Source organism: Pyxicephalus adspersus, chromosome 2 (genome assembly GCF_032062135.1).
Source record: "Pyxicephalus adspersus chromosome 2, UCB_Pads_2.0, whole genome shotgun sequence".
In the NCBI taxonomy this organism is placed as follows: domain Eukaryota; kingdom Metazoa; phylum Chordata; class Amphibia; order Anura; family Pyxicephalidae; genus Pyxicephalus; species Pyxicephalus adspersus.
Genome location: NC_092859.1, coordinates 16178602 through 16195249, shown reverse-complemented (window position 1 = coordinate 16195249; position 16648 = coordinate 16178602). Strand labels below are relative to the sequence as shown.

At 39.8% G+C, this 16648-nt stretch overlaps 1 long non-coding RNA gene across 3 annotated transcripts; it reads right to left on the bottom strand.

Annotated features, from left to right (window-relative positions):
* Window positions 1-5404: 5404 nt before the first annotated feature.
* Window positions 5405-16488, bottom strand: LOC140322993 (uncharacterized). Of its 3 annotated transcripts, XR_011919289.1 has the most exons (5): window positions 15606-16488; window positions 10766-10824; window positions 8967-9093; window positions 7071-7227; window positions 5405-5571 (listed from the first exon to the last, which is right to left on the bottom strand). It is a non-coding gene; the product is annotated as an uncharacterized lncRNA (long non-coding RNA). The 3 variants fall into 3 exon arrangements; XR_011919288.1 differs by having other exon boundaries at window positions 5405-7227; window positions 15606-16482; XR_011919287.1 differs by lacking the exon at window positions 7071-7227 and having other exon boundaries at window positions 15606-16476.
* Between the last annotated feature and the right edge of the window lie 160 nt (window positions 16489-16648).

Below are 16648 nucleotides of genomic sequence, written 5' to 3'. Positions count from 1 at the left end.
AGGTGTAGTTGAAAACTAAAGAAGTTGTAATTTTAAGGAATCTAAAAACTGTAAGCAGGCTTTTAAACGCCTTGAAAGTCATAATATATATTGTAATGAGTGGCAGCAAGGTTAAATGTTTTTTCGGTGCACAGTCCGCCATAGGTATGCACAAATGGAGCAACAGCTCCAAGATGAATACTGATGTGACAGATGTCGCCCTTCTGGAATTTCACATTAGAGATCTAGAGGAGCCCATTGCAATAATGAGATCACTGGGTCACCTTGAGTGGGGTCTCCTGCTCACTGAGCAGAGAGTTAATGGCTTAGATGTGGAGGGTGGAGAGGTTAATCAGGATGTATATATAAGGACATATAAGGAGTTTGGTTACTGTAGTTAGAGGGAGTGGTAGGGGCACCCAGAAAAGGAAGACCATCCTTGAGCACCCTAACACATTTATAAAGCCATGTGAAGATGTGCAGGTGGCAGACCCAGTGGTGGCAACCCTAGATGTAACTGCTACCGCTAACAGCCGGGAGAGCAGCCCACCTAGTAGGGGTGGGGAAGGCAATGCTGGAAGGTGTAGACAACTGGTTGTCATAGGGGATTTTATGATCAGGATGACGGATAGAATAGTTTGTCGTTTGGAGCCCTTCAACCGAATGGTTTGCTGTCTCCCTGGTGCCAGGGTTGGGCATGTGGTGGACCGAGTGGACAAACTACTGGGAGGGGCTGGACAGGACCCAGCTGTCTTGGTCCATGTTGGAACCAATGACAAGATAGATGGAGGATGGAGGATCCTTAAAAATGAGTTTAAAGAACTAGGTTTCAAGTTGATGTCCAAAGTTATATTCTCTGGAATATTGCCTGTGCCATGCGCAATACATGAAAGCGAGAGGGAGCTTAGACAGCTAAACGCATGGCGTTATTCCTGGAGCAATAGGGAAGGGTTTGGGTTTATAGAGCACTGTGCTGACTTTTCATTGGGGCACACCTATATTCGAGAGATGGTTTGCACCTGAATGGAAGGGGGTCTTCTGTGCTAGAGCAAAGATTTAGGGGAATAGTGGAGGGATATTTAAACTCGGACAGAGGGAAGTGAACCAGTCAAATAAGGTGGCAGATAGGTAAGACAGGGGTCAGTTACCAGTGGAACCAGCAATGGTTTAAAGAGTCTGTTCACCAATGCTAGAAGTCTAAAAAACAATATAGGGGAGTTGGAAGCCCTCATTATTGAGGAACATTATGACTTAGTTGGTATTGCTGAATCCTGGCTTTGTTCTTCACATTCCTGGCTATACTCTTTCAGAAAGACAGATCAAAAGGTAAAAGTGGTGGTATCTGCATCTGAGATGCAAACAGATAGACAGTGGAGTAGCAGTTAATATGCTTGTTAGGGTCTATAAAATTCAAACTATAAATGAATAGACAACTAGCTTAAAGACCACATTTAGAGAGTAGTGATTAATTATTCATACTCATGGTGTGAATGGTCTAAGGTTATTAGTGGTGTACCTTAGGGTTCAATCCCTGTTGGAGCGAATTGAACCATGCTTTCTATGTTTTTTCCTTCCTCTGGATCAACTATGTCTATAGGGTTTTTTTTTATCTGGGATATGTTTATTTTCCTGATGGTTGAACCTGATAGACATATCCTGACTATGTAACTTTATATTCAACATTTTGCAGCTGCATCATGTTTGGAACAAATCAATGTTAATACATCCAAAATCATTCAGATACAATGCACAGCAGCTGAAGCCCTCCAGTGGCAGGAAATAATATTACATCACCATACATTAGCAATAAGGATGAGATATTAAAGCATGTAGGATTGATTACAGTTAAAGCTGCAAGGATGAAAAAATAGTGTTGGGGTAGTTTTATTATTTCTGTAGTTAAGTGTTAACTTGTATATATAAAAAGACATTCAGAAATGTCCACACGGGTGATGAGTTTCCCAATGAAATGTTAGTTATATGTTGCTGGAAGTATAAGATTTCCCTCTGTGGTTTTCCTTCTTTTACTTATTGTGTTTTTATGTTTTTCTTCTCACCCTCTATTTCCTTCCTTTTCTTGCATTCCATACTATTTTGTTCTGTTTTCCTCCTTACTTCATTAGCTTGTTTCTTTTGCCTTCCATTTTCCTTTGCTCTCACATTCTTTTCTTGCTTTGTCCCTCCTTTCCCTTTTATTTCTATGTCTGTTGTTTCTTTCTTTCTTTCTTTACTTTTCTCTGCCCTTCCTTTCTTTTGTTGATTTCCATCTTTCTTTACTTTCTATTTCTTCATTTCTTCTATTTGCATCTCTTCCATTTATCCTTTCCATGTTCCTTATATTCATCCCTTCTTGTTCTCCATCTTTCTGCCTTCCTCTTTCATTCTTATTATCTATTCATTCTTGTAAGGGTTTGTTCTCCATTGAACCAAATCTACTTGCAAGTCATATCCTAGACCCATCCTTAATGAAGTCTTGTCCAGGAGGTATGAAGTTTATCAATATACCAAGATGAATGGAGTTTGTTACATCTGAGTACACTGGATGAGACTGATCATCTTCAGCAAACATAGGCATCAGTGGTAAATGCCACCAGGGGCTTAAACTGACCAACATGCTATGGGGCCACTATTCATTGCTATTAAAAAAAACAAGGCTGCTTGAACCTTGCTTTTTCAGAAGGTATAGGTAAGGGTATGTACATAGATTAGATTAATATAGCTGTAAACAATCTTTCCTAATCGTTTCCGGTGACAGTAGAACAATTAAACGCTGTACCCACAGCACTGTTTTGTTCTAAGGCGAGAGGAGGATGAGTAAGGGGCATCTTGCTGTGTCCTTCTCCATAGGAAAGAACATCAATCCTCCCTCCTTGATCATTTATTGATTAACCCAGATATTGGAGGGGTGCTGTACACACGATTTTCTCCCAAGATGATCAAGGTCTCAATGATATCAATCTGAAAGAAATAAAGCTGAATTAGCCCTGGAGAGTTGGTGCTGTTAAGATACAGAGCTCTACTTCCAGATTAATTTTGAGACTTTATGATTGCAAGCTGTTGGCTGCAAGACCTCATCATTGTGCATTGAACTCTTGGTTATGTTTTGGGTGTGATTGTCCTACAAATGGTAGAACAAGTCCAGATTTGGGGATAAAAGTCCTTAACCTGCAAGGGATTGATCTACATAAAATGTAAATCAGTAGATGCTTCTGTGCATCTGTGTTTAATATTTACAACTGGTGACTGGAGGCACTCGGTTGATCAGATCTATCTATAACAAACATACATGAAATAACTTCCATTCTGTGCATGGCAGTCTGCCCTGGTTTGACTTGCTGGTCATGCATTTCTTCTATAGCCAAATACCATTTCAAAGCATCCAGCCAATTCTCTGTCACTGCTGGTATTATTTGCACATATTCACTGAATAGCACTTGGAAGCTTGCCTTGTGTATGCCCAGAATAGATTGCTTGTTTATTAATGCGACAATTGGTTCACATCAATGGTGTTGATTAGAAATTGCAGTGGCTTTAAGGAAATGATATTTTTTGTTAATAACCTGGATTTGTTCTTAAAGTGAACCTGTCAGAATGCTTGAAGAAGCTACCAACCAGATCTATAGAATACCCGTCACTTGATTACCAAAAGTAGTGCTAGTTCTAGTTTCAGGAGAAGCAGATCTCTATGTAGGAAGCTGAAATGCCAAACAATTAGCACTGTTCTTGGGTATGGCGGCCTTTAGTACTGGTTTGGAGTCGTGGCTGTGTTGGCGGCCCATCTGATACATTCTCATACCTGGTAAACCAAATATGGGGAGTAATAAATGGCGGAGCTTCTTCAGCAGAACGTGACTGAGAGTCAATGATTTTATGTGCTTGCATCCTGGTGACCTTCTACCACCAGGCCAATGAATGATGGTCACAAGATAAAGAAGTGATGCATTATACAAAAATGATGGGGACATGTTTGCTATGATGGCTGGAGGAGATGGATGGTATTGGAGCTGATAATCTGTCCCATTGGGGGGAATTCCATTTACATCTTTTCTAAGATACATAAAAAAAGTGAGTGGCAATCTGGTCAAGGTGCCCACTTAAGGGGGAGAGTTCATAGTTGTGTCGGGAACAGGTGTACTTATTGGAGAATGCTCCATATTTTCCTGCTCTGGATTTTCCCATCATTTTGCTGGACACAATTATCACGAAGACACATAACTAGTGTTGTTTTCCCCAGTAGAGATGGCAAAAGAGACCAGGCAAAGGTTTTATCCCTTCCCCACTTTACCCAAGCGAAAAGTAAAAAGCGTGGACAACTCCTCACCCTCTCTCTGTCTTCTCGAATTGCTGTGTTTTACTTTGGCAGATTTTGAAATAGTTTCTAAGTTATGCCCTCTGTGGGCTTTGGGCAGCTGGAACTTATAGTGAGGACAGGATGCCAGACTATGTAAGTTGGAAGCTCATAGTTCATCTGTTAGCCAAGGTGGGTGGCCAAGTTGGAGTGTCCATGTCTAGGGAGTGTAATGCTCAAGGTCTTAAAGCTCAACCCGTTTGATTTTTACCATTATAATAATGCAAGTATTATATCTATACTCCACCCCCACTTCTATACCACACAGACTACTACCCCCATATAACGCACACTGCTACCTCCACAAATCACAGGCAATGTATGCCGGCTCGATGACCTCTCCAACACTTTAGAATTATCAAACACGTTGTCCCCAGTTATAAAAACCATCATATTGATCTGTGTCACCATACCCCATGAGCCCAGAATGACAGCTAATATGTAATATACTGGAAGATATTATACCCAGGTAATGTACAGCGCTATGTAATATGTTGGAGCTATATAAATACTGTATAATAATAAGACAGAGAAGCAGTTCGGCCATGAAGCAGGTCTCTGATCCGCAAAGCCACCCCGTACAATGTACGCAAGAATGGATTCACAGCAGACCTGACTTCTTGAAAAATCATTCAAATCTCTTCTCTTTCCATATTGTACATCAATGTTTCTTTACCTATAAAACATGGGAGAACCAAAGAAATAACTTTCAGGTCTCGAGGAACCCCTTCTATAATTACACTATTCACAGATCACAGTACATTAGTGTGGTGGTCAGTGGGAAGAATTCCTCTTAAATTGCTAGCCAGTGAGAAGAATGTCATCTACAGATGGCCAAAAAGATCACTGGTGATCACTAGTTAAACTGATCTGAGGGGTCATAACTGCTCAAGGAACCCCCAGCAACCTCTGGAAAAACCCTGGTTGAGAAACACTGATATACAAAACCAAAACGAATTCCACGTGGTATAAAAGTCATCCCATGCCACATCCCCTCATAGGAACTACAAAGAACAAAGAATTGGGATTTCATAAGGCATAATTCAAGAAAACCAAACCAACACATAATGCAAAATATAGAACTTTAAAACAGATTTATTTATTACAATTTAAATCTGGTAAATAACATAGAATTAGTGTTTCAAATACACATCTTGTAATCCAAATGCAGTATCTTACTGATGTTATTTTGTTGTTCTACGCGTTTTGTGGAACAAAATCTGCTTCTTCAGGAATAGAGAGACCTATAACAACAGAGTTTTCAATAGATATCATCAGCAATGCAAAGGTTTCAGTAATATACAATGTATTAGTTTGATCACATTGCTTACATATGCATAAAGCCTAATGCATGCAAGAGAGCGGAGCAGCTCTTTCACAGAATGGTATGGAAGACAAAACCATGGGGTGTCGGAAGGATCAATGAATTGATTTCTCAAGGGAATCAGATATTAGAACACTATAAACAAGATTTATGCATTAGCCTATAATCAGCAACTATATTAAATTTCTATATGTATGTCATGTTAATCCAATCATCTCTACTAAAGCCGGGAATCATCAGTTATATACATAACGTGTTGTGGGTGCAAGAACAAATAGAGATAATTATGTCTCGATCTGCACTGTACCTCCAACCTGCCCCTTCAACAAGAAAACCTAAAAAAACAACATGTACTGTTAAAATGATATTACCATTATTTTATACCCTCCAGGAGATCCTAAGTGTCCCATTGCCAGGATTCCCACCATTCTTCCCCACCATGTGCTTTTCCAGGTGCTAGAATGAATATTTATTGCCCATTGGATCTCTGGCAGTGGCTTGGAGAACCAAAGGTTAGGGGAATCAATCTGGAGGGCCGGTTACCCAACCAAAGCAGGAGAGTACCCAGATATGCTCAGATGTTGCTGTTATGGCTTGTGAATGTATGTTAAAGAAATCAATAAAACTGAAGCCATGGAAGATCCTTTACACAATATGTGTGTTTGTATCTCAGCAGTCATATTTGTTGTATGTTTTGTGTATAAATATTTCCAGCAGTTCATGTGATGACCTAATAGAATTCCAGATGGTAAACCATACATTTTCTATACATTTTATGGATGTTCTCTCCAGCCCCTTTTAGCTGGGCGCACTACCCGGCTGGTTTTGGGTGGTTACTGAAAAGTATGATCACAATACATCACAATACAGGGCCACCACCCGTCTACAGCTTCTTCCCACTCAGCTTAAAACAATTTCTGGGGAGAACACTGGACTTTATTGTCTCCTTTATTTCTCTAGAATTTTAAATACCACATTGTCATTGGAAATGAGCTATGGTAATAGATGAATGAAGAAATGATGTACACACAGTGATATTCCATTCAATGAATAGGGGATAACCAAGTAGCACCCCGCTGTGCTCTCCCTAGGAGCGGTCATTCCCAATCAATGTGCTGTAGCAGTTTAATGAATTATATTTGGGGATTGCTGTACACATATCAGATAACCGTCACCCGAAATGAACAATTCTGCTCATCTTGGGGAACTATTATCCGAAGTGTACATAGCTTATGATGTACAGCACTGCGTATAATGTCAGTCTTGTATGTCAGTGCAGAAATGCAGCCAAACAGCAGCAAGCCAATCACGTCAGCAGCCAATGAATGATTTGTTTTAAATGCAGAAATACAATGGGCCTTGGCATTGGTCCCTGGGCGGATGAGCTACTCCAACCCCCTGCTGCTGCTATGCACCTACCCTACCGCGCCCGTCCTGTGTTGGTGCTGGAAATCCCATCCCATCTGTGTTGGAAGGGGTTGAAAACCACACAAACTTATCTGCTCCTCCTTGTCAGGGGACTGGATAGAGGTGGAACCCCATCCCTCAACATGCAACAAACCAGCACAGCCTGGAGCTATGGAAGATAAAAAAGATATTACTCATCATGCAGGTAAGTCTGCCCATGGTAACAAGGTCTTTATAACCACAGGCAAAAGTGTTCCCATTCTTTGAGCAGGATGAAATTCCCAAAGGTATGAATGTACAACACAATGTACACAGCTCTGAGGACTGGAGAAGGTAATGTATAGCACAGTGTATGGAGTGTGGGGTACAAAGTGTACAGGTTGCAGTACTTTGCAGCACAGTGTACAGGATGCATCGGTCGAATGTAATATATAGGGTTCTATGTATAAATGATTCCCCCAGCCAATTCCTCTGAAATTCACTGATAGATCGTATCTCTCTACAGGTCTCCTATTAAAACAATGACTCGTTCTGCCACCTAGTGACCAATCTTCAAAAGTGCACAGCTGTCATACATAGAAAAGAAACACATTTTATGAGTGAATTAACAGGGGAATCATTTATAGAGCCCATAGTGTGATGTATAGCATATTAGCAAAGTATAGATAAACAGCACAGTGTACAGTGGTCCTAACTATGTTATATATAGAAATGAGAAGAGTTTGTAGTGGCCCAGAGTATGAAATATACAGCACAGGGAGCAGATTGTAGTGCTCCATGAATATGTAATATACAGCACAATGTATACAGTGATGTTGTCAATAAGTATGTAATATACAGCACAATGTTCAGAATACATGTATGTAATATACATTGTAGAGCAAAGAACACAGATGTCTAAATTATGTAAAATATAGCAACGTGAAGAGATTGAGTGGTGCAGAGTATGTAATATACAGCACAGGGAGAAGATTGTAGTGGTCCAGCGTATGTAATATAAAGCACAATGTATAAAGTGCAGTGGTGCAGAGTATGTAATATACAGCACAGGGTGCTGGTTGTAGTGGTCCATGAATATGTAATATACAGCACAATGTACAGAATACATGTATGTAATATACATTTGCAGAGCTAAGAATACAGAAATCCAAATGATGTATTATAAAGCACCATGAATAGATTGTAGCGGTGCAGAGTATGTAATATACAGCACAATGTATAAAGTGTCATGGTCCATGAGTACGTAATGTATAGCACAATGTACAGAATACATGTATGTAATATAAATTGTAGAGCAAAGAACACAGAAGTCCACATTATGTTATATATAACACTGTGATAAGATTGTAGTGGTGCGGAGTATGTAACATACAGCACAATGTATAAAGTGTCATGGTCCATGAGTATGTAATGTATAGCACAATGTTCAGAATACATGTATGTAATATACATTCTTACATACATACTTACCTAAAGGAGCATCTGAGAAATAAACAAATAAAATAAAACAATCGGATAAGAATTGGTATTGGTAGAGCGGGATGACTGTGATGTAATGTTGGAAACAATACTGAAGTGTACGGCTCGGGATACAACTTAAAGCGTACCTAATTTCAGAATTTTCACTTTACATAAAAGGGTAGAGAACTCTTCTATGTAAGATTAAAATGCTGTTTTTTTTTTTGTTTTTTTTGAGATGCAAAACTTAAAAAAAAAAAAAAAGGTGCAGCACCGCTCCCTAATTTACGGCCACCTAGGCAGTTGAGAATAAATGGCAGCGCAAAGCCTCCCGAGATACCGTCAGGCATCCCGGGAGGCTCTTGGCCGCTTCTTCTGCGCATGTCTTTTTGAAGAAGCCTTTTTGCTCAGAGGCATGTGCATTTCATCCTACATCACCTGATCTCTCACCTGGGTCGAGTGACATAGAACTCAGAATAGAATATGAAGATGGCAAGGCTCGGAACGTCGGCTCTGGGACGCATGCCGAGACAACTCGGGACCTGATGCTAGACACCCCCGAAGTGATCGGACTGCCCTGCGGGATTGAAGGTACGTGTTATTTTTGTTTTGAGTTTAGTTCCTCTTTAAGACTACACAGATGTCACACTGCACCTCTCTTGTTTAGTGCAGTTTAAAGGTGAATATTGTCATTCTGAATATTGTCATTCAGAATATAAGAATTTATTAGAATATTATTTTTGTTTTAATATTATTTAACATAAAACTTTCAAATAATGTCCAAGTTTTTCTGTGGACCACCAGTTGGCAACCACTGATCTAGATGCTCCGATGCAATGTTTGCATGCAGCCGTATAGGCGTACAGACTAAATATCAATGTCTGAGTACCATATCTCATAAAAATGTCATACGTGCTCTGACACTGCGTTGGTGTATAGACAGCAAATATGAATTTGTAATGTCAACGTAAATGTCCTATGAGCCTGATGCTCTGATGGTGCGTTCACCAAACTTTGTATTATGTATGTGTGTGTGTGTGTGTGTATATATATATATATATATATATATGAGTTTCCAAGTCAGAAATTAGATTTGATTTTTCTAGCTGCATACACATACAGCCTGTAAATATCAGTTTATATATATATATATATATGAGTTTCCAAGTCAGAAATTAGATTTGATTTTTCTAGCTGCATACACATACAGCCTGTAAATATCAGTTTGTGAGTCAGACAACCCATATGAGCTCTGACGTTATGTTCGCTTACCATCATTAAAAACGTACATATGAGATTCTCTGGACACAACCCATCGCCTCTCCCATTGCAAGCTCAGATCTGCAATGAGAGAATGAGCGGTTTCTGGTATCATGACATCACTCGGGGAATGTGACACACGGCTCTGCGCGGTCTGGAGCCGGTAAGTTTAGTGGTCCATAGGTCCGAAAAGGTTGGCGACCACTGTCTTAGCACATGGTCACTTACATAATGTCTCTGTATAAGGGCCACTTTTAGGCTGCCCATATATACGAGATGATCATCCTTTGCAGTGCTTAACCCAGAAATTGTTTTAAGCTGGGTGGGAAGAAATTGTAGGCGGGTGGAAGCCCATGAATTTGTGACCCAGCTCTTCAGGCACCACCCAAAAACAACCGGGTGGTTGCTGAAAAGTGCCGGGTGGTGCACCCAGCTAAATTGGTCTAGGGAGAACACTGCTTTGATCCAGTAAAGTACAATTCGACCTGCTGATGGTTGTCTGACCATGGACCCTCTAGCGCAATCAGCTTTCCTGGAAGATCTTTATGTTCTTGAGATAGTCATTTCCAGGCTTGTGTTTCCTTTGCCCCACTATAACACTGCATGTACATCTGTTGGTTAGTGTCCTGTGGGGTGACTCTTCAGCCCTATCTCCTGGCTTCCATCATTATCTCACCACAGGGTAAAGTCCTGTGATATCCTTGAACCTTTGCTAATTACTCCATTGTTACTGATTCTAGGTTGTTTTGTAAGTTTATAGAACAAGTGGAGACTTTTTGTCAAAAAGCAAAGAACATTGTTTTCTTTCCACCTTTACAAATCTGATCACTACTTTGGGAAGTTGTCTCATTCCCTGGAGAACACATTTCTAATAGTGGAAAATTAGAGGTATTGTGGTGTCTCTAATGTGTTGATGAAAAAACTTCATTGACTTGAATGAAGTAACTTAAAGCAAAGCTAAATCCTCTTCTACAATAAAATAGTCTTACCTGCCTGAGGCGCTCCCATGTTTTTCTTTTTTTCTGTGTTCCTGATCTTCAGCCTTCACCTGGAAAGTTCAGCATTAATATGGTAATACAATAAACAAATAAGTAAATCTTTCCTAATGGGAGCACAGGCTACAAATATAATCAGGCAAATGTATTTTTTTATTTTTTTGTGTGTTTTGTATTTCTGTGCTTTATCCAAGCATTAGAAAATTAAGCACTTTAAAGAAACTCTCTATTCCTCCTACCCATAAAGGCAAAGTGATGATGCTGTGCAAAGGAGACCCCCTGAGCTACTAATGCCGCAGCCAGCAAACATACCCAGGGCCTCATATTGGGGCAATCTGTGACCTCCTCTAATGATAGAGGTCAGGTCTAGAAACCATTTGCTAAGGTAGTGAGTTTACCTTTTCCAATGGCATTTAACCCCAGCTGTGGCAGGGCTGGTTTGGTGAGAACCTCTGACAGATATGTTAACCCATCCCTACAGTAAAGGGGGGAAAAGTTTTCAAAAATTCCTCACGAACCTAAAAAGAAAATTCTGTCTGAAGTTTACTTTGGAAGATGCATACCAATGGAGCCAAATTAAACTTCATATCCTAAGGCTGGGTACCCGACAAAACGCTGAACAATGCATGAATGAGCTCTGTATCATTCTGCTCCATAGAGAGGGGATGGGGAGAACGATGGAGCGGCACCCCACTGTGCTCTCTTCTCTTGACTTTCATTATGATCGTTCCTCACCTGTGGATCCACCAGGACGGACGATGAGTGCTGTACACATACTAGATTCTCGTCCGTTAGCCCCGAGACAATTAAAGGGCAAGCAGGATTTGACGTGTACGTAGCCTCAGGAGTCTTCGGCATCACAGACATCAATACATATTTTTTGGGACACTTACAGCAAGTACCAGATCCCAAAAATACTGCCAGATTCACTCATTACAAAGTTCATGGTCCCTGAGGCCCTTTAAACACAGCAGAGGCTGCTGCCATTTATATAATTTAGCTGCTATCAAACATTTATCTGTAGCTATAGCTTACTTATTATATTTGTTATTTTAGAGGGTTAAACATTTTAAAAGAAATGTGACTTTTATTGAAATTGTATGAGTGAACTATCAATAGATCCAGAGATTTGAGCAGGAGAGGTTATATATACAGAAGAAATTACCAAGTATGAAAAAAAATATCATTGTAGTTTTTATATTTTTTATATAAAAATTGGTTTGGTTTTAGTGTTGGTTTATGTAGGCAATCTGTGTAGAGGCGGCTGGCGTTTGTCACAATTTCTGTCTAAACACTAGAGGACAGCAGAGTGGCTGTAAAGTCATCTTCCTATAAGAAAGCTCCATGTATTGTGTATCATGGAAGTGAGTGGTTACACTTGTAGTCTCAGCTCTCTACAGTACAATGGAGTGGCTACAAATGATGACATTCTGAATAGAGCATGAATTAAAGTGACATAATGGATTGAAGTGAGATGGGGAATGAATAAACACATATTTTTAGGAAAGTAATAAGATTTTAGCAAAAACATTTTTGCTTTTAACTTTAGTCCCTAAGGCCCATTGACATTATAATGTAGTGTGCTGCTATACACACCAAATAATTTTAATGGAGTATTAACAAGGAAAGGATTTGATCTTCCCAGTATACCACAGAGCACTGTGGTATTGCTGTGCCCTTTCGTTCTGTCCTACCCAATTTAAATTACCAATGCATTACTGGATTGATGGTGTGAGCAGGCTCCTAAATTGGACCTAACATCAGATGTAGTTTCTCATGTTAGGTTTATATTTGTAAAGTGTAATCCTTACAGGTATTTATTACCTCTTACACAGATCACAGTACAGCCATCCACAATGCTTTGATTTCAACTACTTTTATCTCTAGAAAGGAGCCATTCTTGTTCAGACTTCTTTCAGGGTGATAGTTATGTGAATCCCGGTGCCTGTGCTTTTCTTTACAAATGTCTGACATGGATTATTCCTTTCTGACACTAGTGACTTCCAGTTACAATATTGCGGTTCAATTACTGTAGGTCAAGAAGACTGAGGAAATGTTCTCCCTGTCTGTAGCAGAATGATCTCGGCCTAGGCAATGTTACTAGACTGGAGTTCAAGGACTGCTTGTTAATCAGATGTGAAGCTTCTCCATCCAAGCTTTCCCTTTTGTCCTCTCTACTGGTCCTATAAAGTCATAATGTAACTATTGCTAATTATCTTCTGCTAGTTTATTGTCTGTCTTGAATACATTTTAGTTATAGGTATGGGACCAGCATGTTGACAGTAAAAGTCAGAATGCTTTATCTATTTACTAGTTCTGGATTAGTGACTCCACACTGAAGTCATCAACGGCATCTTCCATATTTTTTCTTTGTCTGGTTTCCTTTGAATTTAATATTTGCAAGGAGAAGTATTCGGGTTACAGAGTTGTCCCCACACCCTTTTAGCTGGGTGCACCACCTGGCACATTTCGGTAACCACCCGGCTGTTCTTGGGTGGTTACTGAAGAGTTGGGTCACAATACAAGGGCTGACACCCACCTACAGCTTCTTCCCCCCCTAGCATTCTAATTCTATCCGTATTTCCATGCGAAAAGCGTAACATTTTTTTTGCATGGAAATTTATTTTAAATTGTAGATCCATGATTCTTAGGCATAACTCACCAAAATATGTCCAATATTTATTACATTTTTAAATAAAAGAACACAAATCTGTTAAAAAAATATTGAAATATATAATGACTGTACAGTAGCATGTATAATATATAAAGATTTCCTTGTATTGGACTCAATACAGCTATTTTGTATCGAATCCAAAATAAAGTTATTTGAATTTCCCGCTGCTCCTCCCGCACGCACCAACGTCACTGGGAAACCCCGGAGGATGTCTCCGGCTGAAGATCAAAGGAAGAAGACGTATCCCAAGGACCTGCAGGACGCCGGGAGACCACGACTGAACAAGTTGTGTGTGTGTGTGTGTGTGTGTTGTGTGTTTTTTTTTTTTTTTTTTTTTTTAACGATCTCCAGTGTGACTCTAAGTTACTGCTTTTTGCATGGTAAATCTACCCCGAGTGCACTCAGGAAATACCGCTAGGGGGGTTAAAAAAGTGTCTTGGTTGAACACTGGGTTGTCATTGCTGATCCCACATTGAAAATTCTTGCTTGGCTGCTATGCTGACCTTGTGTTTTCTGTGCGCTCTGAGCTTTTGATCAATGTGCGATATTGTTCAATAAAAGTGAGTTCTGTATTATTGATCCAAAGTATTGCATGTAGAGGGTCATCATGGCTGCCAGGCATCTGGTATCAGTGGAATGGATTTAAGTGGAAAATTGTACTTCATGTGAAAAAACAACAACTTTCCTGCCTGGGTCCACTTGGCACACTTATTCCATCCTCTTCTGATCGAAATGCTGATGTGTCTAATGCAATAGCTGTGGCCAACTACAGTTTTTACATCTCATTTCTAAAATCCTCATTTTGTTGTCTGCTCAGTCAGTCCTCTTAGACCTCTATAGGACCTTCTTGTTCTATGTCCAGTCACAGGCTGGTGAAATCATGAGACCCGAAAGTGTTACCTAACTGCAGGAAAGAGAAGTCAGATCCGGCTCTGCCAAACAATGTTGTGCTGTGTGACAGAGCAGATATGTGATGATTTGGCAATGACATAAAAAAAAGTTATATGAATGATATATGATAGGTGAAGGAGAAATGTTTGCTTGTATTAGAAAAGCTGAGCCCGGAATATAACAGCCTTTATCTCTGAATTTACTGATGGTTTTTGTTATTATCTTTATTACTTTCCTATGCATCTCCAGGACAAGAAAGAAAATCACTTTATGGGGATAAAGTCAGAAAACATTAACATGATGATTTTAACCCCTTCTCACTATACTTAAAACTTAACAAAAATATACTTTACATTCATTTAAGATAACACATTACACAGTTGTGCGTTTGAGATGCATTGGATATTTTTTAATGCGTTATCATCCCTGTGGACAATAGCATCCAAAAAATAAGTTGCAGAATTTATAAGAACACACTGCATGAAAACCCCACATATGTTAAAGTAGCCTAATGCTGGGCATATGCTGGTTGCTGGGCTTAATCAAGTAAATAATTGATATCTGCTTGATACAGATTTACCTGGCATAATCACTATGAATTTAGGACTAACCTGGCCCAATGCTGCTCCTCTCTGCACCGTTCACTCCGACAGATTATTGTAAATTATTTGGGAGCTCAGGTAATGACCAACTAATGGTAAAGCTCCCTGTTGTTGCAATAGCAGAGCATTCTGATCAATGTTTAAATATTAATAAAATATCACCCATGAATGCCTTGGTTATCAGTAGATTTTTGGCAGTTTGATGTTTTTATGTAAGCCAATCTTTAAGTCCATTAAAAATATTTCAGTCTTCAGACTTTTTCACCCTAAAGAGATATTTTAGTTATCGCACAATCCAGTCCACAGCACCCCATTGGCTTCTTCTTTATCATAGTTATTTTTGTGTTCTGCACTTGTAGTCACACACGTCCTGCATACAGCACAGGTTGTCCCATTCCTCCCATTACTTTCTCCATAATCTAAACACATTAAATATCCAGCAGGGAGAGTCGTGAGAGCTCATAATAGCTCTGGCAGATGTACAGACTTGGGAGCTTTTACCATCAGAGTCCCTTACAAATTAATCCGCTGAGGATAGCCACCAAACAACTTAAATTTAAATATTAGGTGAAATGAACCATAAATACAGAATTGGTAATGTAATAGACACAGAAACGTAAAAGTATAAAAAAAAAAGTAGTGTAGTAGGTACTATCATGGTACTCACTGTGCTTGTGGTCCTCGGTCAGCAGTTCGATGTTACCTCCTGCTGTTCGGTGTGTATCTCAGTATGTTGATGTGCTGTAAACGCCTTTGTGACATTATTCTTGTGTAAAGCATCTCCCAGCTACTGTCTTGATGGACGCAGAGCAGTTCGGCTTCTTCCTGCTCTGAGTGGAATTTAAGAAGCCTGATTTCAGAGAAGATTAGGCATGTCGTGGGTGGTGTCCCTGCACAAGCCACTGCCCCTTCTGTACATGGCATCTCTTCAGAAGACCTAACAAAGCCACTGTATGCTGTGTTTGAAGAATATCCCTGGATCAACACCATCGCCGGTGTGTTAACACATTTACAAATTGTGCTTCTTCTGCTCGGTCACCAGCCTGTTCCATTTTGCTTTATCCACCCAAATAACTGGTTATATGGCAGTCAGCTGTACAGCACAGGTTGTCCTGTTGCATGCAGAATGTGGCTTTCAATAAGATTGCCTAAAATTAATCTTATGAGTGAATGTTGATAGAACACATTGCCTCGTTTAATCTTCTATATATATATATATATATATATATATATATATATATATTCCCAGAGCTCTAGCACCAAGATTCCTCCAGCAAAGTTCCAGTTTTTAATGGGAGTAGATTGAAAAACCGGCAAGACTTGTTAGATGAGCTGACATGGAAACTTGGCTGCAAAATGTTCTGCTGGTGGTGTCCGTGAAAGGATTTGGAGGTCCCTGGGCATTCAGTTTTTTATTAGACTGATTCTGGCCCCTCTTACCTTTTATATGGCTGGGATGACATTTTAAATCATGGTGTGACCTTTAGAGTACACCCTTGATTGGTCATTGGTTAGCGTACCATGGTCACATGCTCCTGGATTATTACCAGTGTTCTTCATGACAGACCACTTATTTGCGATGGTCCTACTACGCAGGTTCTCTCTGGCTCCTAAAAACCTTTTGTTAGGTGGTCTTTACTTTCTTTTGCTCATCTTGACCCTGGCTGGTAATGCCAGGGTTGGAGCCAAGGTCACAGCAAGGAGGGATGG